At 35.1% G+C, this 25,856-nt stretch overlaps 2 pseudogenes; one reads left to right on the plus strand and one right to left on the minus strand.

Annotated features, from left to right (window-relative positions):
• Positions 1-16,085: 16,085 nt before the first annotated feature.
• Positions 16,086-17,259, minus strand: LOC149211793 (putative protein S-acyltransferase 22; annotated as a pseudogene).
• A 2,196-nt stretch (positions 17,260-19,455) lies between these two features.
• On the plus strand, positions 19,456-21,900 carry LOC149211794 (endoglucanase 17-like; annotated as a pseudogene).
• Positions 21,901-25,856: the final 3,956 nt, after the last annotated feature.

Here is a 25,856-nt window from a genome sequence, read left to right on the forward strand (position 1 = left end):
AAATTAATAACCTATTGGGAATTTACCAATCACCATACAACAACAAAATAAAAAACACATCATAAAATTAATCCTCAGAAGAAATTCAATAATGGTAGGGCATATGTACAATAAATTAAGCTAATCCACAACTGCGCTTCCTGCTGCAAATCCAACTATTCACCGGCGAGGCGCTCCATTGTTATAATTGTTTTATAATTTATTAATTAAAAATTGTTTCATTTTTTTAATGTTTTATTTAGTTTAATTTTTTAACTATAATTATTAATTGTTTTAATTTGATGAAAAACTAGTGTTCAATCATCTAACAATAGATCAGACAGTGAACAATGATGTAGAGTGGTTGTTGGGGGAGTTCTTCCTAGAGGTAAATGCCTTACGACGTAATTACGTATGAGTTGTTGTACAAAAATAATTTTAGCTTAAGGAAATGAAGAGTTCTATGTAGAATTGTTCCCATGAGATTTTGTAGTTTTAGTAAAGACATTTAGATTAGGTAAAATTGTTCCAAGAAGATTTGTAATTTTAGTAAGGAGTTTTTCTATATACAATTATAATAAAAGGAATTTGAAGAAAATCAATAGAATTAGTAATAGAAGAGTACTTATGACTTGGAGAGGTAGAAGACATTATGTTAGTGTTACAATAATGTAGTTGAAGAGCTAAGCTTGGATAAAAGCCATAGAGACAATGCAAAGAATTGGAGTTGTAGTAGAAGTTCTTGATGTAATTAATGATGAATAGCTGATTGAAATTCCATGATCGAGCACTAAGGTAGTTGAAGCCCTAGAAGAGAGAATCATTAAACTTTTAACAAATTTGGGATGAAAACGCAAGATGAAAACCCCTTTCTATTAAAAAATTTTTGAACCCAAATGACCTAATTGACTAGTTAAGAAACATCACAAAATTCTTTGACATGGAACTTAAAAGAGAATCAAGTTGGCTTATATGGTGGTAAAAGGACATGAAACAATATTTAACGGAAGAGAAAAATGAAAGGAAAATAAAAAGTCAAGACATGGGATGAATTCTTGCTAAATTCAGTGGCAAGTTTACCCCTATAGATTATACTTTGAACTTGTTTAGGAAGCTACAAAACTTTAGGCAAAATGAAATGAGTGTTAAAGGGAGTACAAAGGAACTTTATAAGCTATCTATTAGGGCTAGGAATAATAAGAAAGTAGAGTATCAATGTGGCTAGAGTTATCAATATCTTGAGATATGCCATTCAACATGAGCTAATTGTAATGAGAATTAGGATAGTTGGAGAAGCCTATCAACTTGCTTGAAGGGGAATGTTTCATGGAAGTATCCTAGTTACCTTGTACAAAGATAGTGTGAGGTAAAGGTAAGAATGCAATTAGAAAATGATAAAGTAGGGGGCCTAAGAAAGAAAAAGGAAGTAGTGAAGTTTCTACACAGTAGAGATTTGGGAGATGTAATGAGACATTTAATACAAATGCATCTTTCAAGGAAGAGGAAGCCTTATACAGATACAAAGAGCTGTTACAATATCTCCAGTGATTTGTTCCAAATGCCAAACACCAAGGCATAAGTCCTTTAAATTCCTAGAAAAATTTCATTATTAAGAGGAAACAAACAAAGAATCAACATTTAATACAGTGCTAAAAGCACATTTGAGTATGTAATCAAGGATAATCGTGTTGACGAGGTATAATAAGAATAAGGAAAAAATATGATGTTTAGAGGGATAGAGCTCGAAGTAAAAAAAACTAGATAAAAGAGAAGGATCCAAATTCAAATAAAATGTATCTAGAAGACCATCCCCAATATTGGAGGTAGGTGTTATTATTTAATTATATATAGAGGAATTTTGCAAAATTTCGTACCTTTAAAGGTTATGGAGAAGTTAAATCTAAAATGTATGTTGCAACCCAATACCTATGGGGTCTCATAGTTATAAAAAGACATCACGACAATGTATCTTAAACATGCTTGAGAATGTATGAAAGAACGTTTTGTTATGTTGTGCTAAGGGATGATTTCCATCCAATATTGGATAGACATTTGCTGCACGATAGAAGAATGGTTCATGATGGTGTAAAGAATATATTTTTCTTAGCGAATGATCGAAGGAAAATAAATTTTGTTTCTTACGAAGGCGGAAAGAGAGATAACAACAAAAATAACAATTAAAATAGTCGCATAAGAGTAATTTATGTTCAACCAAAGAATTTCTAAAGGAGAAAACATGTGCAAGGGGACAATTTGATATTATTACAAAGAGTTCAAGTCTGGAAGTAAGCGAAATTGATATTATGAAGTAGAAGAGTTGTTGAATGAGTTTAAAGAAGTTATTTCGAATAAATAGTCCCATTGAGTAATCCATGTTAGAGGTATTTCTCATATATAAGATTCATGCTAGGTTCTAGTTTACATTACAAAACCCCACATAAAATTATGCATATTGAGAATCCGGACCTTAATACACAAGATTCTAAATTGATGGAAAGAGGTTAAAGTAGGAATAGCTTTAAGTCCAAATATACTAACTACTACTTACAAGTTGGAAAATGTGCATGTACATTGATTCTAGGACCATTAATATAGCTACAATTAAGTCTATATTCCCAAATGGAGCATGCACTTGGATGGATGATATAATGTAGTGTTTAAGTGGTGCATGATATTTTGCAAAGATTTATCTAAAGAATTTGGATTATCATATTAGATTTCAAGAAGGATCTGAATGGAGATAAAATAAGAAACATTGACCACTACAACCTTAAGGTGGATATTAGACTTGGGATGGGTCTGTGTTAGAAATAAAAAATTAATTTTAAGTTTCACGTGAGTGGATATTTTGTTTCTTAAGATCCATTATGTTTACCATTACATTTTTGTATTCTCCTAGTGCATTTATATTTGGAACTACTTTTTTTTTTTGTAGCTTCTAAATATATTCTTAATGTCAGTTAGAATTGTTATTTAAAACACATGGTGTTTCTTTGATTATATATTAAAAACGTATACCTTACCTATTTACTCTATTTTGATTAGAAATAAATACAGCATTTATAAGTATGTTTATGTTTGTGCATTTTTCTCGTTTTATATTTTACACGTACTAATTATAGCAATGAATGATTAAAATTTAAAGCCTATGATTGCCCCGATGTTTTATATATATATATATATATATATTTCCAATAATCATTCATATTAGAGAAAAGTTAAGAGTTTCACATTGATAATATTCTAAGGTTGGAGTATGAAAATGATTAAATGAACAACCATTTTACAAATAGGCATGCAACCATGTTACAAACAAAACTATTTATCGTGTTTCTTGTTTTATGGAGTAGTTTTAAAACTTTGTTCATCATCTTAGTTTCCAAGTGATGATGACGATGCTTGCCTTCAAAGATGATATTCTGTAGCCCAATTTCATATATAGTCCTTTTCATTGCGCAAAGGTTTGATATTTGGGTTTTCTCCGCATATTAATAAATATATAACAAATTATTGTCATGAAAAGGTGGAAAATATTTTAAGAACATTATTTTTTTCGAATGGATTTATTTCAAAATTTAGCTCCACATTTAAGTTATGACAATGTAACAAACTAAGAACACTGTAGATGTATGAAAATATTAGAGAATAAAATAAAATAAAGATGGTATGAGGAGGTGATGAACCCTAATATAAAATAACAAAATCATATCTATAGTGAAACAATATCTCATGAGATGCATAGTAACATTAAATTTTGGAAAATTATCATAATGTTGTGGGTCAAAGAATTTGTCATCTTTGTGACACTAACATTGTTAAAGATGGAAAGAAAACTCTCTTAGAATATTTTGATTACAACCACATTTAATCACAATCTTCAAATAATATTCAAAATACTTAATTCATCAAAAGTATGGCAGTGTTGTATTTCTTTTGTTAATGTTAGAGTTAAATTCTAAGGAAATCCAAGTTATTCCTTGCCTTTCTTAAAGTCCAAGAAGCGAACATTTCTTAGCGTACTTTACCTCCCACGATCATAAAAAACTTGTAGTTGCATTTTTAAACTAGTACATCCACATTAGTAGTGGATGGTAAATTCTAATAGGGATAGATACGGATAACAAATGAGGTAATCATAAATACATTAAAAACAAGGATCACACCAGATTTATCAAACAAATGTTGGGAAAGGTTTTGGTGCACTACTTTCCCTTTGTTTCCATATTAATAAATGCACCAACTCAAAGAAGTGTTGGTAAAGGTTTTGATGCACTACTTTCCTTATGTTGGTATATTAATAAATGCACCCATCGAGAATCTCATGGTTGATTGTAACAGTGAAAGTGTATTTTTTGTGAAGGTTGCTTATAGTGTTACTCTAGAAGAAAGACAAGACCTTTAGGCATTGCTCCCCCTATGGGATAATCTCTTAAATGCAAATATCATCTCACAAAATGTTACCATATCTCCTTTGCTATCAAGTTAAGGTAGAATATTATCATAGGAATTATTGTTCTTGATTAAATCAATTGAGATGTTTCTATGTATATTGAATATTCATTACATCATGTGAACTTTTCACGTTACAGATTTGAGATGTGAAGGGTTTCCATTGGCATGGTCATGGAGTTACATCATGAGCGAAAATTGACATAGTTTAGTTTGTAAGTGAAATTAAGGCCCAAACTAGCATGGCACAATAAATTGGAGTCCCTGATGCAGAAGAATTGGACCAATTTCTTGGTGGAAAACGAAGGAGTCTTGGCAATGTGGTGGATTGGATACATGTTGGGTTGGAACAATCATTTTTTCCTCCTTAAATGAGATTTTGAATAATTTAAATAAGTTGTAGAGTCCAGGCAATGAGGAGTCATTTATGTTATGACTTTTCGACTTCCATCAATTAGAGAGAAGAATATGTGAATATGTTTCCAAGGATGTGCATAAAAGGAGAATCAATTGAGAGGAGGAGAGCTTCTTTTCCTGCCTCGAACTTGTACATGTGAAATAAACAAAGTAAAGTTGTGTGAATCACATTCATTTACATGTGTTACAATCTCTACTTTGAACTATATGTACATTTGATTATATTCTAGAATTCATGTGATAAGAACCTATAATATTATATGGTTACTAACACTTGACTTATGATGCTAGTGCTTTTTTATCCATGGTTTTTTCCTATGAAACAAACCATATGTTGCAGCGCCCTGTTTTGCGGGAAGTGACACAATTATGTTCATTTGAGTGTGCTTGATAATTCGATGAGGGGATGTTGGATGTGGATAAGGCAGGAGGAGATCATTCTCTGTATAGGAAAACATGAAGAACCTGAGTAATAAGAGCACATGACATAACCTTTATTCTAGATGCGATCACAATTTTGTTGGGAGCATGGGTGTAACCATCAGTTTGGGAGATGAGGGAGGCATTTTATGAGTGTGGAGGATGTGCTCAGATGGTGGAGAGTCAAATATGTAGAGAGTGCAAGTTGTTCTACATTCGTAGAGATACAAATAGAGTTTCTAGAGCTTCTACAAAAATATTTTACAGCGCGCTACAAAAATATTTTGTAGTGCCTATAGTTAGTGTATTTTTGCACTATGTTGTGCCCAGATTTCTTTCTAGACTACCTTTTTTTTCCACCAAATTTGGTATCCAAGCAGGTTTTAAGTAGAGCTACATTTGTGATAGAGTTTCATTTGATATTGATGGTTTTGTCTACGATAAAGGGAGATGGAAATTCAAGGAAGAAGAGTGTGAGGTCGTAGAGGGATACCTGTAGCTAATGCAAAACTCCAACAAGAGATACAGAGGCTACAAGCTCATTTAAAGGCCATGGAGACTAGCAAGCAACGAGACCCTAAGGCTGGAGATGACAATGAATCACAGGAATAAGCTACAATAGAAAGAGCATCACCTATGGATGAGGTTTCATGAGTTAAATTGTTGAGGTTGACCTGTTAAGCTCAAGTTCCAGACCAAAACCTGAGTTGTCCACCTATGATGACAGTCTGGTAGCTGAGACCTTGATGGATTGGATTAGTGAACTAGATAATTATTTCAAATACAAAGAGATTGGAGAAGATAAGTGGGTGAAATTTGTTGTAACTAGGTTGAAAGGCCATGTTGCATTGTGGTGGGACAATGTGTAGGCTAAAAGAAGGAAAAATGGGGAACCATTGATTAAAAGTTTGGATAGGATGATAGCTAAGATGAAGCAGAATTTTATGCCAAAATACTATCAGCTATCCCTCTACAAACATGTGCATAACCTCAAGCAAATTATTTTAATAGTTAGAGAATATACTGAGGAGTTTTACAGGGTGAATTTGAGGGCGGGTTATGTAGAAGTCACCTTGAAGGAGACAACAAGGTATATCAATGGCTTGAATATGCAGATTCAAGATGAAATTAGCATGCTTTCCCCCCAGATGATGGCAGAAGAATCCCAATTTTCCTTAAAGGCAAAAGAGAAGATGATGAGGAATACAAATTCAAGCATAGGCCATCATTTTTCTATGGGAAAAGGATAGAGAATTGGAAGAGGGAAGGCTCCAGCCCAAAGGAATGATGCAACTAACCCAAGGAAGTAAGGAAAAAAAAGAGAAATAAGGTGAATCTAGAGGAGGAATACCTTACTAGAGAGGTAGAGGTAGAGGAAGAGGCAAAGAGACTGTATATCGGTGCTATAAATGTGGGAAGCTAGGTCACATATATTTTGGATGTCTTGAGAATGAGAAAGGAGGATAGAGAGATGCATATGTAACTCAGCCGAAAGAAGTAGAACCACATGCACCTATGGCAGAAAGTGCACTAGAAACACGAGAAGCTTTAATGATGCATATGGTCTTATTGAAACTAACCAAGGATACTGTTGAACCAACACATAGGAAATACTTGTTTAGGATTATTTGCAAGGTTGGAGGGAAATGTTTCAAAGTGGTTATTGATAGTGGGAGCATTAACAATCTAATTTCCACAGAAATGGTGGAGAAAACTAGATTTAAAAGGTTGAAGCATCCAACACCATATAAGGTATCATGGCTACATAAGGGTTACCAATTGTTGGTAAGTGACAAGAATGAAGTAGAGTTATGGATAGGATGATATAAGGATAATGTTATTTGTGACATCATTCCAATAGATTTTTTCCACTTCTTTTCGGACAACCCTAGCAATTTGGTAGGGAAGTGGTGCATGATGGAGATAACAATACCTATATATTTGAAAAGGATGGCATCGAGAATACCTTTGTGCTAGTGAAGGAAGAAAGTAAAGTGCACGATGGAGATAACAATACCTATATATTTGAAAAGGATGGCATCGAGAATACCTTTGTGCTAGTGAAGGAAGAAAGTAAAGTTTGAGACAAGTAGCTCAAAATCATTGTGGTTGGGAGGAAAGGAATTTCCGCAACAAATGGAGGAAGAAGAGGCCATCTATGTGGTGGTCTGCAAGCCAAAGGTAATAATTTTGCACACTGAAATTACAAATTTACCTATTGAGATTCAATAGATGTTGCATGAGTTTAGTGATATCATGGTAGATGACTTGCCAAGTGAGCTTCCACCTGAGAGAAGTATCAGCCATCACATAGACTCGATACCAGGTGCAAGCCTTCCAAACAAAGTTGCTTACTGAATGACACCCAAGGAGACTAAAGAGATAAGGAAGTAGGTTCAAGGACTATTGGGCAGAGGATTAATAAGGGAAATATTGATTCTATCTGCTATCCTTGTAGTACTTAGTCTAAAAAAATATGGAGAATGGAGGACGTGCACAGATTCTAGAGAAATCAACAAGATTACAATCAGGTACATATTTCCATTTCCATGGATGGATGACATGATTGATTGTTTGAGTGGGGTAGCCTACTTTTCAAAGGTTGATTTGAAGAGTGAATACAATCATATCCGGAGCAGAGATGGAGATGAGTGGAAGACAATTTTCAAGAACAATAGTGGACTATATGAATGGTTTGTCATGCCATTTAGACTGAAAAATGCACCAAGCACCTTCATGCGGTTGATGAACGAGGTCTTGAAGGAGTTTGTTGGTAAGTTTGTTATTTTTTATTTAGATTATGTTTTGATTTTCATTCAAACAAAGGAAGAACAACTTAGGAATGTAAGGTATGTTCAAGAAAGGTTGCATCAATAGGAACTATTGATTAACCTGAAGAAGTGAACTTTCATGAATTTTAGTTGGTAAACTTAGGCTTTGTCATTCCAATGGATGGGCTAAAAATGGATCCAGAGAAAATAGAGTCAATTGTGATTTGGCCTTCACCTAAGAACATTTTTGAAGTTACAAGTTTTCATGTTTTGGCTATCTTCTATTAGAAGTTCATTAAGAATTTTAGTGGTATTTTTGCACCTATCGTTGAGACAATCAAGAAGGATAGAAAACCATTTTTTTAAACAACAATAATAGAGAAAAGTTTCTAGATCTTGAAGAGAAAGATCTCTGAGAAGCTAGTGTTGAAGCTACCTGACTTCAATCAGTTTTTCCAAGTCAGATGTGATGCTAGTGGTACAACCATTGGAGTAGTATTAAGTCAAGAAGGCAAGCTTGTTGCATATTTCAGTGAGGAGTTGAATAACTCAAAGCAAAAATACTCCTTTTATGAAAAGGAATCATATGTGGTGGTTTAAGCATTGAAGTATTGGAGGAACTATTTGATTCCCAGGGAGTTTGTTTTGGTCTTTGAAGATTCTGCATTACAGTATATAACACAACAACATAAGTCGAACCATAAGCATGCCAAGTGGGTGGAATTCCTACAACATTTCACCTTTGTTTTGAAACATGTGAGTGGACAAGAGAACAAGGTATCCAATGCTTGGAGCAGGAGGAGCTTGATTATGTAGGAGTGTAATGTGCTGATTTCAAGCTTTGACTATTTGAACCACTTTTACTAGGAGGATGTTGAATTCTGAGAGACCTTTGGAGCATGCAGGAACCCCGTGAGAAGAGATAACAACCCATGGAGGGACTTTATGTCGCAGGATGGTTTGTCATTGAAGAATATTCAATTGTGTATTCCCCATTGTTCAATGAGAGAGAATCTGATACCGGAAAAGGAAAATGGAGGATTGGCAAAGAATTTTGGTGTGGAAAAGACACTTGGGAAGATAGAACGCTTCTACTTCTAGCCAAAGATGAGAGTTGATGTGAAAAAATATGTGGGCGGATGAAAATTATGTCAACATGCGAAAGGGAGGAATAAAAATATTGGGTTGTATACTCCTCTACCCATCCCAAGTAGACCATGGGACTCAGTGAGTATGGATTTTGTTTTGGGATTTTCGAGGAAGCACCAAGGCAAGGATTTTATACTTGTAGTTGTGGATAGATTTATGATGATGGCTCACTTTATCCCATGTTGCAAGACTAGCGATGCTATACATGTGGCTCATTTGTTTTTCAATGATATTATCCAATTACATGGCTATCCAAAGAGAATAATCTCTAACAGGGACACCAAGTTCACTGGACATTTTTGGAGGACTTTGTGGAAGAAGCTTCGAACAAAATTGAACTTCAACTCAGCCTACCATCCGTAATCTGATGGGAAAACAGAAGTTGTGAACAAGACTCTTGCAAACCCATTGAGGAGTCTTGTGGGAGAGCATCCCAAGAAGTGGGATTGTGTATTAGCCCAAGATGAGTTTGCATAAAATCATTTGTCAAATAAGAGTATTTGGAAGATTCCATTGCAAATCTTGTATGGAATGCATCCGAGAGGAGTTTGTGAGCTAAGAGATTTGTGCTACTTATAATAGAGGAATGTTGATGGGGAGGATTTTGTAGCAGTGATGAGTGAATTACATGAGGAAATAAAATAGAAGCTATAGGACAACAACCACAAATAAAAGTAAAGAGATGATTCAGGAAGAAGAGAATAAACTTTGAGGCAGGGGACATGGTATGAGCACATTTGAGAAAATATAGGTTCCTAATAAGGGAGTATAACAATATCAAAATGAATAAAATAAGACCTTGTTGAATACTTAGAATGTTTTCTACAAATTCCTATGAATTGGACCTACCTATGGGCCTAGGTATCTCACCTATCTTCATTATGGTTGATTTGTATCCCTATCAAGTTGATGATGAAGGTGCCACTACAGCAAGTAGGAGTAGTAGGGAGGTCAATGAACAATGTTGGATAAAGAAGATGCCTATGGAAGAGGATTCAGAGGTTGAGAGAGTCTTCGACAAGAGAGTTACAAAGAACACCAAGGGAAAAGATTATCTGTAGTTTTTGGTAAAGTGGAAAGACCATTCAATGGAGGATTCTACGTGGATGAGTGTTACAACCCTACAAAAGGCATGTTTATCTGTAGAGGACGTCATGAGCAGAAGCTCGTGAGTTTTTTCCCTTCCTAGGGAGTCTGATGCAGGAGAATTAGACCAAGTTCATGGTGTAAAATGAAGGGGGCTTGGAAATATGGTGGATTGGCCTCATGTTGGGCTGATATAGTCAATTTTGTCTCCTTTAATGAGATTTTGAATAATGTAAATACAAAATTCGAATAAGTTCTAGACTCTAGGAAATGGAGAATCATTTTTTGTATGTATTTTCAACTTCCCTCAATTAGAGCGAAGAGGAACTACATTAGTTGCCAAGGATGTGCATAAACATAGAACCGATTGAGAGGAGGAGAGCTTCTTCTCCTACCTCGAGCATGTACATGTGAAACAAACAAAGTAAAGTTGTGTGCAACACATTCATTTACCTATGTTTTAATATATTATTTGAACCATGTGTACATTTCATTACATTCCATTATTCGTCTGATCAGAACCTTTAGTATTATGTGGTTACTAACACTTGACTTATCATGCCAGTGGTTGTTTATACGTGGTTTTTTTCTCTGAGGAAAACCATATTTTGTAGCACCCTGTTTTGCAAGTAGTGACATGGTTATGTTGATTTGATTGTGCTCAATAATTCAAAAAGGGGATGCTAGATGCAGACAAGGTAGGAGGAGATCGTTCTCTGTAGAGGACAATGTGAAGAACCTGAGTAATTTTAGCATTGGAAAAATCTTCTTTTATGGACATGATCACAGTTTTGTTGGGAGCCTGCATGTAACCATTGGTAAGGGAGATGAGGGAGGCCTTTTCTAATCATGGAGGACATGCTAAGATGGTGGAGAGTCAAGTCTGTAGAGAGCGCAAGTCATTCTTCCTTCCTAGAGACGAAAACAAAGTTTCTATAGGAACTACGAAAATATTTTGCAGTGTGCTACGCAAATATTTCATACCGCCTATAGAGAATGTATTTATGCATTGTGTTGTGCCCATATTTCCTTCCAAGATGCCTCTTTGTGCCACCAGTCACAAATCCAAGAACATCCAAATTTCCCATAAATGATATCACTAAATAGTAGAGTGAAGATTAATAGAAAAATAAATATAACATCATATCTAACCTTTTCTTAATGGTTGAAGTTGAAAATCTCCCCCACATTCCCAACTAGTAAATATATATTATAATAATATTTAATATTTAAATAAAAAATATTAAATATAAAACAATATATAATTATTTTTTGAAATTAAAATATATTTTATCATAATATTTATCAGTATATATTATATAACAATATATTTTAACTATATTAATTTTTTTATTAAAAATATTTTTTAAATAATATTTTTAACATATTCTTCATAATTATGCACAAACATTTTCTCAAACTTCCAATCATATTCACTTAAATTTCTTCAACAAGATTGTTTTCTTTACACTTTTCTCAACTAACAATCTCTCTCATAATATATATATATATATATATATATATATATATATATATATATATATATATATATATATATATATATATATATTATTAGAAAATATATTTTACAATAATATTATATATTTTCTAAAATTAATTTCTTGATATAAATTATTAAAATATATTTTGTAATAATATTTATCAATATATATTTACATCGTAAGGCGTTCCCCTTTAAAATCAATTCCCCTAACTTCCACTTTGTACCATTTGCAACCATCAATTTTTTATGTTAGACGATTGAAATATTATTGACCATCAGATGCGACTTTTGGTTAGTTAGGGTTTGTGTTACGTCCCTATACTACTAGTGTAACCCCTTATTGTTATTACTCCAACCCCCTTATTATATTTTTGCATCCATGTAGTCCCCATATTGTTATTATTGTGCTCCGTAAAATCTCAATATTGTTATTGTTGTGGCCTTACATTATCATTGTTATGTCAGCTCTAATTATATTATGACCCCTTAGACTCTTATATATAGAAAGGAGGTCTTGTCATTTGTATGATCCAAGAATTTTTCATTTTTGTAATGTAAATCAGATTCCCCCTTCGAAGATGCTGATTTTGACGTCAATGATCTATCTTTTCTATCTTTTTGTGAACTGGTTTCATAACATTTGGTATCAGGGCTTTGGATTCTATGGTTTCGGTGCTCCAAACAGGTCATTGTGGACTTTTATCTATAACGTTTTACCTACAAAGTTTCAGAAGCTAAAAAAAAAACTATTTGAGCCGAAATCAATCTGAACCTCGGGTCCCAATTTTAGATCTTGTCTTACTATATTTTCAGAGATATGATCTGAGGAATTTATGGTTTTTGCAAGCTCTAGAATTCCATCCCAAATGGGTAATCGTGGAATTTTTGCTATAAGATTTTTTTGACGAATGTTCAGACTCTAAAACTAAAACCCATGTGAGCTAAAATTGTACGGAAGCTCAGTCTCGAATTTCAGATCTTTTTTCGTTATATTGTCGGAGATATGGTCCAAGACATTTAGTGTTTTTGCAGGCTCCCGAATTACATCCCAAATAGGTGATCTGGGGAAAACGTCATAATTTTCTCTCTGAGCATCAGATTGAAATGTCGTAAAAAGGTACAGAAAGAGGATGGCCTGTAGTTTTCTGTGTATCAGTTTCAGGTCCTAGTTGAAACAGGGACACATGGTATTTCATACAAGTTTGCTCTATTGAAAAAGTATATAATCAGGTCATCTTGGGAGATTGAGCATACCTCTTTCTTGGAGAATCCAATATTGATCAGACTAGTGGTGTTATAAAGAGGATTCAGAGGGATACCACAGGCCAAAATTTTAGAACTTGAAGATCTGAAATTACAGAGTTATAGTCATTTAAATATCGAGTTCCTAAAAGCAAGCAAAATAATGACTCAAATCAAGAAAATAGAAACACCTTGTAAGAAAAATTAGATGGATGATTTGAAGAATGCAATCGAAGCTAAGATATTTTTTTTTATCTATTCCATGGAAGCTAATATCGATGGTATGAAAGCCAATTTGGAGAAAGGAATGGAAGATTTGAAGAAAGACATCAAAGGTTTAAGGAAGGTGGGACAAAGCTGCTACAAGAAAGGCCTCCTAATGGCGAAAAGGTAGTAGAGGAAACTCATGATGAGAAAAAAATAAATGTTAATCATGATTTCATAGAATCTAACATTGGATTGAAGACCCACCATATTCCAAAGATTGATATGAGGAAGTTTGATGGCAAGGATCCCATAACATCGATAATAGAGATGGAGAAATATTTTGATCTACATGATGTGCAACTGTTACAAAAGGTATGTATTGCATCTTTATATTTAGAACTGAATCAATTTTTATGGTATAAAGGGATTTTTTTCTCATAAACCACTTATCACTTGGTCTATTTTCACGGAGGAAATGATAACACATTATGAGGATACACAGAGAAACACCTTCTTTAGCCAATTGATAAATATCAAACAAAGGGGTTCAATGGCATAGCACATGTAGGACTTCCAAAAATTGAATATGAGGGTAAATGATATTCCAGAGAAGCAGAGGATTGATGTCTTCATAGGGACTTTAAAGGATAATATTCAACATGAGGTTTGTCTTTGGGAACTTGATTCATTGGACAAGACATTCATGCTAGAAAGAAAAATTGAAAGCAAAATTATGGAAACAAGAAATCCTACCACTCACAATTATAAAGGTGGAAGTGTTGTTTCTCCTAGCCTTCCACAACCTACAAGGTTGACACCACAACAATTGGAAGAAAAAGGAGAAAATGAGCTTTGTTATAGTTGCGATAGCAAATACACTAAAGGTCATAAGTGTGTTGAGAAGAAATTATTTTACATTGATTGTGAAGAGGAGGAAGAAAATGATCAAGAAACATCAAAAGAAGAGGACATACACTAGGAACCAACCCCAGAGAAAGAAGAAATGAATCCACTCATATCTTGTAATGCATTGGCAGGAATTACCACCCCTAAAACACTCAATATAGAAGGACATATCAAGAAGGAAAAGGATAACCTCTCTTTCTCGCAGAATCTAATCAAACAACAGGAAGATCAACATCGTAGCGAAAGAAGTTCTGATATAGGCGATTGGGTATTTTTACGAATACAACCATACAAGAAAATGTCCCTCGAGCAAGCTAAGAAGGATAAAAAATTATCACCAAAGTACTATGGCCCTTATAAGGTGCTGCAAAATATTAGTATTATGGAATAAAAATTGGAGCTTCCTTGCATCTTCCCGAGTGCCCCTAGTTTTCCATGTTTCATTTATAGGTGACATGCTTTGATTTCAAAGAATATTTTTAGAACTTGATGAGGAAGGAAAAATCATATTGGAACCTGAAGCAGTCATGGAAACAATAATCCGATAGCTACGAAATTGATCAATTTCAAAGTATCTCATCAAGTGCAAGAACTTACTCACAAAAGATTCCACATGGGAGGACGATAATTTTATACAGAAGCATCCAAAACTACTCAAGCATTGAGGACAACACTTTTTGAAGGAGATGGGCATGTTAGGTCCCTATACTACTAGTGTAACCCCTTATTGTTATTAGTGCAACCCCCTTATTATATTTTTGTGCCCATGTAGTCCCCATATTGTTATTATTGTGCCCCATAGAAGCCCAATATTGTTATTGTTGTGTCCTTACATTATTATTGTTATGTCGGCTCTGATTATATTATGAACCCTTAGACTCCTATATATAGAAAGTAGGTCTTGTCATTTGTATCAACCAAGAATTGTTCATTTTTGTAATGTAAATGAGGTTTCCCCCTCGAAGAGGCTAATTTTGAAGTCGTTGATCTATCTTTTCTATTTTTTTGTGAGCTGGTTTCATAACAGTTTGACTATGATTTTTCATTGGCTAGGATTATCTTAGTTGCTGCACTAATGAAAATTAGTTAGTGACGAAGCTCGAGACAGTTACATATCCTGTCGAAAGCAAGAATTTCCTTTGTTACAGGGCATTCCTTCTTCTGCACTTCGTGAAATCTAGCTACTTCATGAAATCTCGCTTCTGAAATTGTTGTCAGACTGTTTATATGTTGTTTGGTTAGTGATTTCCTAACCTTTAAATCTTGGCTTAGCAGGATCTGAATCTGGGCTTCAATGATTTCTGCCCATTTTTTCGAATCTTCAGGTACTGTTAACCAAAATATTCAATTTCCAACTTTCAACCTTGCGAAGGAGAGAGACAGGGATGGAAATCTAAGCTTGAAGCTCTTGAAAGACAACACACAATCGATGTGGCTACCCTTCTTTCTACTTCAATAGTTGGAAAGGGTCTAGTTGTAAACACTTGGACTGGAATTTTCAGGTTGCTTTTTGTGGAGCATGTGGTCAAGAATGGAAAACCACTTCTTTTCCTCATATTTGAGTACTTTGACATAGACCTTAACAAATTCATAGACTCATATTGAGACAATGTCAATGTTGTTCATTTACCACCAAAAATTATTCAGGTGTTTTTTTCACTCAGTCTGTCTGTGCTTTCAATGTTCATTCTCAATATTGCATTGTATTAGCAGTTTATCAATGAAAGGGCTCTCATTCTTGCATGCCTTTTTTTGGTGTACAGAGCTTCATGTATCAACTATGCAAAGTAGTAGCTCATTTTCATAGCCATGGAGTTATGCACAGGTGATGCTTGATATATATTCAAATTATAGTTTCAACATCATTTAGGAATATCTCTCATTACACCTTTCCCGATGATTGCTTGCATTCTTCGCTCTATTGTCTCACCTGTTCTTTTTAGTTTACTCACACTTTATGGAAACAGACTTGTCTGGTAGGGTAAAGGCTTAGCAATTTTCTTTTTTCCCATATAAGTGAAAATGAAAAGAAGTTTATTCCATGGTGGTTTGTGGAATCTTGTTGAGGATCAGTCACTATCATCAACACCTTCCCCTCTAGATGCTTCATACCCATCGTTGGTAGACCTTTGGAGATTGGGACCTTTAGTAATAATGCATGAAGGAGTTGTTGAAAGCGTTGATATGTATTGATTTCTTGATATTGATTCCCTGAAATGTTGAAGATTAGGTGAAGCAATACTTCTTTCAACTGATGATGGTATCAACCCACTAGTAGACATTGCCAGGCTAAATCTGAATGCATTACGTGCCTCTAACTATAGAGGAGCCAATCCAATAGAGCCCTCCATAATTGGCTAGTTGATATCCATAAGATTGTTGTTGCCATTGAAATTTGACTTATTCACATATTCAGAAGACTTTAGTAGACTTCAAATATCTTGCAAAAGGGAAATTGTTAATGGAAGATTGTGTCCTACCATGTTTGTAAATTCGTCTCTTATTGTCAGCTAGATACTTTATTTTTATGCTTAGATCTCTATTGCTTCTTTCTAGGCTATTTTTTGTCTCTATCACTATCATACCTTCTTGTTTGGATATGGGACGCAGAACTTTGGACTTCTTTCTCACTTGGGCAGCTACCCTTGAAACCTCTTCAGCATTCATACGAGCTAGGGCCCAAGGACTTAGTTTCACTGGCCTCTTGTTCCTTTGTACCATTCATTCACTAGGTGTCCTATTTATACTTCCATTACCTCCCTTGATAGAAGACTTGATATTATCTAGTGGCAATACAACATTCTGCAAATCACCAAATGAGTTAAGTATTTCCTATAGTTTTCAGAAACATATAAATGTATTTATGGAAGACAGTGACATTTCCATTGATCTCAAAGAAATACTGTAAATTCAAACCTTGACAAATATTCGTGGGGGATTGCACCAAGAGCCATGTTGCAAAGCATTAATTGAGCTTGGACCACTAAATGCTGAGACAGAGCTTGCATGTGACATTTGAGGACTTTGCGTTCCTTCATCCATATTTTTCTTCTCTTGCTCCCTCATTGCTACAATAGAATCATATGTGCTGACACCCTGCCATTGTATTTTAGGCCAGTAGAAGAGCATAACTAGTCTCTTGATCTATAACATAATGGTAGTCTATCAATGAAAGGGCTCTCATTCCTGCATGCCTTTTTTTGGTGTACAGAGCTTCATGTATCAACTGTGCAAAGCAGTAGCTCATTTTCATAGCCATGGAGTTATGCACAGGTGATCCTACAGATATATTCAAATTATAGCTTCAAAATCCTTCAGGAATATCTCTCATTAGACCTTTCCTAGTGATTGCTTGCATTCTTCGCTCTACTGTCTGACTTGTTGTTTTTAGTTTACTCACATTGTATGGCAACAAACTTGTCTAGTAGGGTAATGGATTGGCAGTTTTATTTTTTCCCATATAAGAAGAATTGAAAATCATTTTATTCCATGGTGGTTTGTGGAATCTTGTTGAGGATTAGTCTCTATCATTGGCACTATACCCTCCAGATGCTTCATATGCATCGTTGCTAGACCTTTGGAGCTTGGGACCTTTAGTAATAATGCATGAAGGAGCTGTTGAAATAATTGATATGTATTTATTTTCAAGTGCATACATGCTCTCTCCTCAGCATTTTATTATGATTCTAACTTTTGGCATATTCTTGTGTAAGCAGGATGGCTTCTTTACACAATGTTTGATAGCAATTTGCAATATGTTACATCTTCTTCGTTCTTGCTCTTCACTTATGCTTATACCTGAGCTCCTCCAAACAAGTAGTAACTTGTGGATCAATGCCTTTTAGTCCAAAGAGACTAAGCACTATTGCAAAACACCAGGTATAGATTCATATAAACCCACTAATTATTTTTTCTAGCCTTTTAATCCAGTTATTGCTATATGGGGTCTAATTCAATCCTATGTTTTTGTTTTTTCAATGAAGGTTGATTACATATTGGTGGATAATCCTCTGAAGATGTCATACATGGTTGGATATGTTTCCCACTATCCAAAATGTGAGGCTCTTCCCTTCCCTATAAGGAAAATCATCCTCAACCCATTCCATGCAACACAGACTTCCAAACTCTGTACAACAATGCACCCAATCCCAACATCTTCATGGGAGCTGTGGTGGGAGGCCTGGACAACATGGATCGATTTCTTGATGACCGAAATGGTTATGAGAAATCAAAACCTTCTACATATATCAATGCACCTTTAGTAGGCTCCCTTGCTTATTTGGCCCATTCTACCATGTCCTGAAGTACCTTTCCCTCTATACCTCCTTATGTAAACCAGACAAGGAGGATGGATGGAAGAACTATCTTCATGTTCAGCTATTTGTTTTCAATTATGTGTTATAGTGAAGTAACTATATATCTATAGTAATGTTTTAAAAGAAGCATTCTAAGAAATCCAGCCTATCTCCTGAAGTATCTTACCCTCTGGACCTCCTTATCTAAACCAGAGGAGGAGGATGATAGATGGAACTATGAATTGTAGTGAAATAACTATATATCTATGGTAGTGCCCCTAGAACAAGTGTTCTAAGCGGGCCACAACAGAGTCTGACATTGTATTTATTGCTAATTAATGAAATGGATCAAGTCAAGACTTTACTCGTTGAGAATTCTCACTCGTTAATTCAAGAAATTGTGTCATGGTGTAGAGCCACGAGACAATGCATTGATAGTTCTTTCAATTGGGGAAGTTTGTTCCCTCATCATATACAAAAAATTTCATGCTTAAAATCATCTACAATACATACTATCTTCATCCCATAAATCATCAGGGGAAAGATTCCATTTCATTTTAGTATTGCTCTGGAGTTTTGTTGTTCAGAATTGATTTGCAATAATCCAACCCGTGTTGTGTTATATACTTAACATTCACAATGTAGATAATTATTTTTATTATTATCTGCCTTAGAAGTAGGACCAAGTTGAACTAGAACTTATTTTTTAGTAAGGAACCAAAGAGATTCAAAAACTCGAGCTAGGTGTTTATAGATAGTTGGTTTTATTTCAGTTCTCATTGTTGTAGAGTTTGTTTTTTCATGCATTGGACTGTGAAATCTAACATTCAGAAGAGACATCTTGCTTGTACTTCCTTGGACTTCCCTATAGTGTTATTAACAAGTCAATTCCTGTGAAGATCATGAAATTTTCCATGGATAATCAGAATCATGTTGTCATTGTTGTGGTGAGAAGAGAATTCTACAACATAGGGTCGTGGAAGTAGCAGTCTCTCTTTTGGTGTCTTTATTGAGTGTAAAAAGGGACAAAATGTCTCGAGAGGTGTGAACCACTTTGCACTTCTAGTTTTCATTATTTCAAGAGGTTCAAACCAGTTTTCACTTCTAGTTTTCATTATTTTGTAGGTGGACTTAGTTGGAGGATACTATGATGCAGGAGACAACGTTAAATTTGTGTTTCCAATGGCATTCACCACAACAATGTTGTCATGGAGTGTTTTGGAATTTGGTGGGTTCATGACTGGTGAGCTAGCCAACTCAAAGGATGTCATTCACTTGGCCACAGATTACTTGCTGAAATAAATTGCACATCCATGCACCATATATGTCCAAGTAAGTAAGGAGCCAAATAGATTAAAACACTCGAGCTGGATATTTATAGAAAGTTGGTTTTATTTCAGTTCTCATTGCTGTAGAGTTTGTTTTTTCATGGATTGGACTGTGAAATTTAACATTCATAAGAGACATCTTGCTTCTACTTCCTTGGACTTCCCTATAGTGTTATTAATAAGTCAATTCCTGTGAAGATCATGAAATTTTCCATGGATAATCAGAATCATGATGTCATTGTTGTGGTGAGAAGAGAATTCTACAGCACAGGGTGGTGGAAGTAGAAGTCTCTCTTTTGGTGTCTTTATTGAGTGTAAAAAGGGACAAAATGTCTCAAGATGTGCAAACCACTTTGCACTTCCAGTTTTCATTATTTCATTTTTTATTTTGCAAGTGGACTTGGTTGGAGGATACTATGATGCAGGAGACAACGTTAAATTTGGGTTTCCAATCGCATTCACCACAACAATGCTGTCATGGATTGTTTTGGAATTCGGTGGGTTCATGGGTGGTGAGCTAGCCAACTCAAAGGATGCCATTCGTTGGGCCATGGATAACCTGCTAAAAGCAACTTCACATCCAGGCACCATATATGTCCAGGTAAATGCATATATAGTACACAACGATTCAACTCTCTACAAACTAACCCATGTCATGCTATGTAGCTATAGCCACTATTTATCTGACTAATAATACAAGATACATTACTTGTTTTTCATCTTATGGCTAAAATCTATTCAATGTTCAAACTCGTGTCAAGTAGGGATCCCAACACTGGTCACAAATGTTGGGAAAGGCTAGAAGATATGGACACAATTCACACTATTTATAAAATTGACCGCTAACATCCTAGTTCAGATGTTGAGGCTGAAACAACTGCAACACTTGTAGATGCATCCCTTGTATTTCGCAAATCTGATCCTTCATATTCCGAACAACTTATTCATACTACCATGAGGGTAAGTAAATTTTGAGTTGATTCTTAGCCTACCAGATGAGGTTGAAGATTTATGACTGACTTGCTTTTGGGATAATCCCAGGATTAACTACTCTAGGGAGTTTCTTGGCTGCATATGGCAACACGCAACCCAACTTATCTAAATTACATTCAATCAAAAGGCCAGTCATTAGGAGCTAATGAATCAGACAATATATTTGGGTGGGACAATAAACATGCAGGTGCTTGAGTCCTCCTATCAAAGGTATAAAAACATCTATTTTTTTGTTGGGTAGTGATTTAGTGATTGTTAGCACATTCTTATATACTCACTGGGTTTCAATTTGATTTTGTACCTACTAGGTTTGAATTTGTGAGCTATTGCATGGTTTGAATGTGTGTAGGAGTTCTTGCTATGAAAAGTGAAGTCTCTTCATGACTACAAAGGACATGCTCACAGTTACATCTTCTCTCTTCTCCCTGGAGTATCCTATTCACATGATAAATGTACTCCAAGCCTCTACTTTGTTGACTGATTTTGAAGGGTATACATGCTCTCTCCTTAACGTTTTATTATGATTCTCACTTTGGGTATATTCTTGTGTAAGCAGGAGGGATTCTTTACACAATGCCTTATAGAAATTTGCAATATGTTGCATCTTCTTCCTTCTTGCTCTTCACTTATGCTAAATACCTAAGCTCCTCCAAACAAGTAGTAACTTGTGGGTCAATGAATTTTAGTCCAAAGAAACTAAGAATTATTACAAAGTACCAGGTATAGATTCATAGAAACCCACTAATTAATTTTTCTAACCTTTTAATCTAGTTATTGATATATGTGGTCTGATTCAATCTCATGTTTTTGTTTTTTCAATGAAGGTTGATTACATATTGGGGGATTATCCTCTCAAGATGTCATACATGGTTGGATATGGTTCCCACTATCCAAAACATATTCATCACAGAGGCTCTTCTCTTCCCTGCAAGGAAAATCATCCTCAGCCCATTCCATGCAATGCAGGCTTCCAATCTCTGTACAGCAATGCACCCAATCCCAACATCTTGGTGGGAGCTGTGGTGGGAGGCCTAGATAACATGGATCGATTTCCCGATGACTAAAATGATTACGAGCAATCAGAACCTTCTACATATATCAATGCACCTTTAGTAGTCTCCCTTGCTTATTTGGCCCATTCTACCATGTCCTGAAGTACCTTGCCCTTTGTACGTCCTTATTTAAACTAGACAAGGAGGATGGATGGAAGAACTATCTTCATGTTCAGCTATTTGGTTTCAATTCTGTGTTATAATGAAGTAACTATATATCTATAGTAATTTTTTAAAAGAAGCATTATAAGAAATCCAACCTATCTCCTAAAGTATCTTACCCTCTGGACCTCCATATCTAAACCAGAGGAGGAGGATGATAGATGGAACTCTGGATTGTAGTGAAGTAACTATATATCTATGGTAGTTCACCTGGAATAAGTGTTAAGCAGGCCACAATAAAGTTTGCCACCATATTTATTGCTAATTAATGAAATGGATCAAGTCAAGACTTTACTCATTCATAATTCTCACTCATTAATGCCATAATTTGTGACATGGTGCAGAGCCACGAGACAATGCACTAACAGTGATTTAAATTGGGGAATTTCATTCCCTCATCATCTACAAAAATTTCATGCTTAAAATCATCTACAATACCTACTATCTTCGCCCCATAATTTTTTAGGGGAAATGTTCCATTTCATTTCAGTAATATTTTGGAGTTTTGGTGTTTGGAATTGATTTTCAATAGTCCCACCCGTGTTGTGTTCTATCCTTAATATCTGTAATGTGGATAAGTGTTTGTATTCTTCTCTGCCTTAAAAATAGGACATGTTGAAATATGACTTATTTTTTTAGTAAGGATCCAAAGAGATTCAAAAACTCGAGCTGGGTGTTTATAGATAGTTGGTTTTATTTCAATTCTCATTGCTGTAGAGTTAATTTTTTCATGCATTGGACTGTGAAATCTAACATTCAGAAGAGACATATTGCTTGTACTTCCTTGGACTTCCCTATAGTGTTATTAACAAGTCAATTCCTTTCAAGATCATGAAATTTGCTATGGATAATCAGAATCATTTTGTCATTGGTGTGGTGAGAAGAGAATTCTACAACACAGGGTGGTGGAAGTAGCAGTATCTCTTTTGGTGCCTTTATTGAGTGAAAAAAAGGACAAAATGTCTCAAGAGGTGCAAACCACTTTTACATTCAATCAAAAGGTCAGTCATTAAGAGTTGATCAAGCAGACGATATATATGCCATCGCCTTGCGACGTTTCCTTTACAACATGTGGTGCAAATGCTAATATATATAATATCATTTTAATTATATAATTATATTGATTTATATCTATTCATATATTATATTAATGTTTTAAATTTTTAAAACAATAATTTCTCATATTATTCCTAACATTCTTTCAAACTTCACCCGGATGCGGGTGACAGGACGGGTGGCAGTGAGGAGCCACATGCCAGCCATGTGCTGCCTCGAGTATAATCTTAGAATTCAATGCGTCTCTCGTCGCCAAGGAATAAGAGCTCAGGTGAGGGCGAAGGTCATTCAATGCAATGTCCGGTTAATTGGTGCGACTGCAAATTGCAGTTATGGAGAACAGGTCTCGAGGGAATGTTGAGGATATTAAGATGGGTGATGGAATGGAGCAGGTTCATGCTCTGCGTTGGGGTTACGAAGTTCAGGTTCCTGCTTGCTGTTTTGTTATCCAGGCTACAGCTCTTGCTGTTAAGGCCTGCCTCCAAGGCGTCGAGGGCTGTCTCAAGCCCGGAAACTCTGTTGGTTGCTGTCTCTGTTCTGTTGAGTGTTGTCCCAGGTTTGCTGGGAGTGGCTCCAATTCAGTTGGGGGTTGTCTCAAGCTGGGAAGGTCTTTTATTGCTACACTGCTTCAAGCCACCGGTACTCCTGCAAAGATGGTTAGACCCTGGCAAAGATTGCTCAGTCGACGAGGTTCTGCTCGGGGAGGGTCTTCTCGTCCTCTAGTCACAGAGCCCCATATCCACTGTTGTCGCTGTAATTGCCACAGAAGGGCAGAGGCCAATCCCCTCCAGGCGAGACAATTCATGGACGCGAGCAGTCCAAGCTCTGAACCGGACCCTCTTCCTGCGTTTGGCTCTGCCATTTTCACTTTCGACAGCTCGATGGACAAACCCCGCATTAATGCACACATTTCGGTCTTATTCCTCGAGGAAACTCAGGATGGTGAAGGTGGTTCGCGCAGTAAGGAGAAGCTCCCAGGTGAAAGCTTGGAAGGCGACGAGGAGAGACCAACGGGGGCTCCCGAGCAAGCTCCTAATCGCCCTCAGGCTCAGGAGGCGTCGACTTCCAAGGAGAACACTGTTGAAGACTGGGACTCCTTCCCCACTGCAGAAGAACGAGAGAATTATGGATGGTGCAGAATTGTCGAGGAGAAGCCGGAGGAATAACCTCCATTGGTTCAATCTATCGTCTTCCATAATTGTTCAGGGCCTGTTCTGGTTTTATGTCTATGTCTATGTCTCTCTGGTTTACGTTTATGTCTATGTCTGTTCTGGCTATGTTTGTATGGCCCGTAAGGGATGTTGCTATAACTCTTTTGATGCCCCTGCGAGGGATGCATTTCTTTGCTCCGGTGCCCCTGCGCGGGATGATTTTGTATGGTATGGATACACTGTTGTGTTACGATGTCCTGTGAAGGTAGTTCTGTCTGGTCGCGCTGCCCCTGCGAGGGCTGGTCTAGTGCTGAGAAATCATGGTCCAAAGAGCCACAGTCGGCCTTGGGCAATCTAACTATATGTTTGTAATGTTTTTCTGTACATAATAGAATAGAATAGATTTACCGAGAAAAAAAAACATTCTTTCAAACTTCCAATCATATCCACCTACATTTCTCCAACAAGATCATTTTCTTTACGTGCTCACAATAACATTAAAGTTCATAACCTTCCTCCATTGACCAACTAACCAAAAAATTCACTACTTTTGCATTAAACCATCAAATATTTTTCCTTTTTAATCACTTCTAATAAATATGTTCAAATACACTGGTCACACTTTGATTGAGATTTAGGTCACAAATGATTTTTTCCACTATTTTTCCCTTAAATTATTAGAGTCTAAATTTTATAATTTTATATTATTAATAATGTGTAATTAGTTATATAATATGTAATTTAATTATATATATGTGTGTGTGTGAGTGTGAGAGAAAAGTTATAGTTAGTTTATGTGAAATTTATTTTTTATTAAATTTTAGGTTCAAAATTTATAGAAAGAAGTGAAAGGTGTGAAAAATAAATTATCCTTGGTATCATGTTTTTTATAATATTATATTAATTAATAAATTATTATTTTATTTATTATTAAAGTTAATTTGAACTTAATTTTAATTTAACTTAATTATATCTAGTATTGTAACAAAGTTATTTACAAATATACTATTTGTATGATAAAATGAGGAGAATTTCTATAGTTAAAATTTATCTTATATGTCTTTTTGTTATATAACATATGTTATATGTTATATCAATCTCTCAACTCTGCACCCTATCTCTCCTATATCACATTTTCTCTGTTTCTCAAATGTCCCTATCACGTTTCACCCTAATGCATTTTTTTGCCCAACCTTTTAACCCCTCCCCTCCTTCACCTAAACCTTTGTTACCCCACCTAACCCTCTCTTACCCCTAATAATAACATTAATTATTAATAAGAAATATTGCTTATATAAACTAATAACATGATTTTAATTAGATTAAATTAAGATTTATATTAAAATATATTAATTTATCTCTTACCCCTAATAATAACATTAATTATTAATAAGAAATATTGCTTATATAAACTAATAACATGATTTTAATTAGATTAAATTAAGATTTATATTAAAATATATTAACAATAAATTAATAAACATAGGTTTATAAAAATCATTATTAAATAAAGTGATAAATTAACTATTCTAACAATGAAAAACGAAGAGAGGTTTACTATTTAATTTCTAACAATGAAAAGCCAAGAAAGGTTTACTATTTAATTGAAATGAAATGTAGTAATTAAGTATGAATATAAATTTATCTTTTCTAGATATAAAATAATCTAAAAATACTCACTATTAAAAA

This window comes from Pinus tabuliformis, chromosome 1_1, assembly GCF_031772625.1.
Source record: "Pinus tabuliformis cultivar Carrire ecotype Pingquan chromosome 1_1, CPIR1, whole genome shotgun sequence".
NCBI lineage: Eukaryota > Viridiplantae > Streptophyta > Pinopsida > Pinales > Pinaceae > Pinus > Pinus tabuliformis.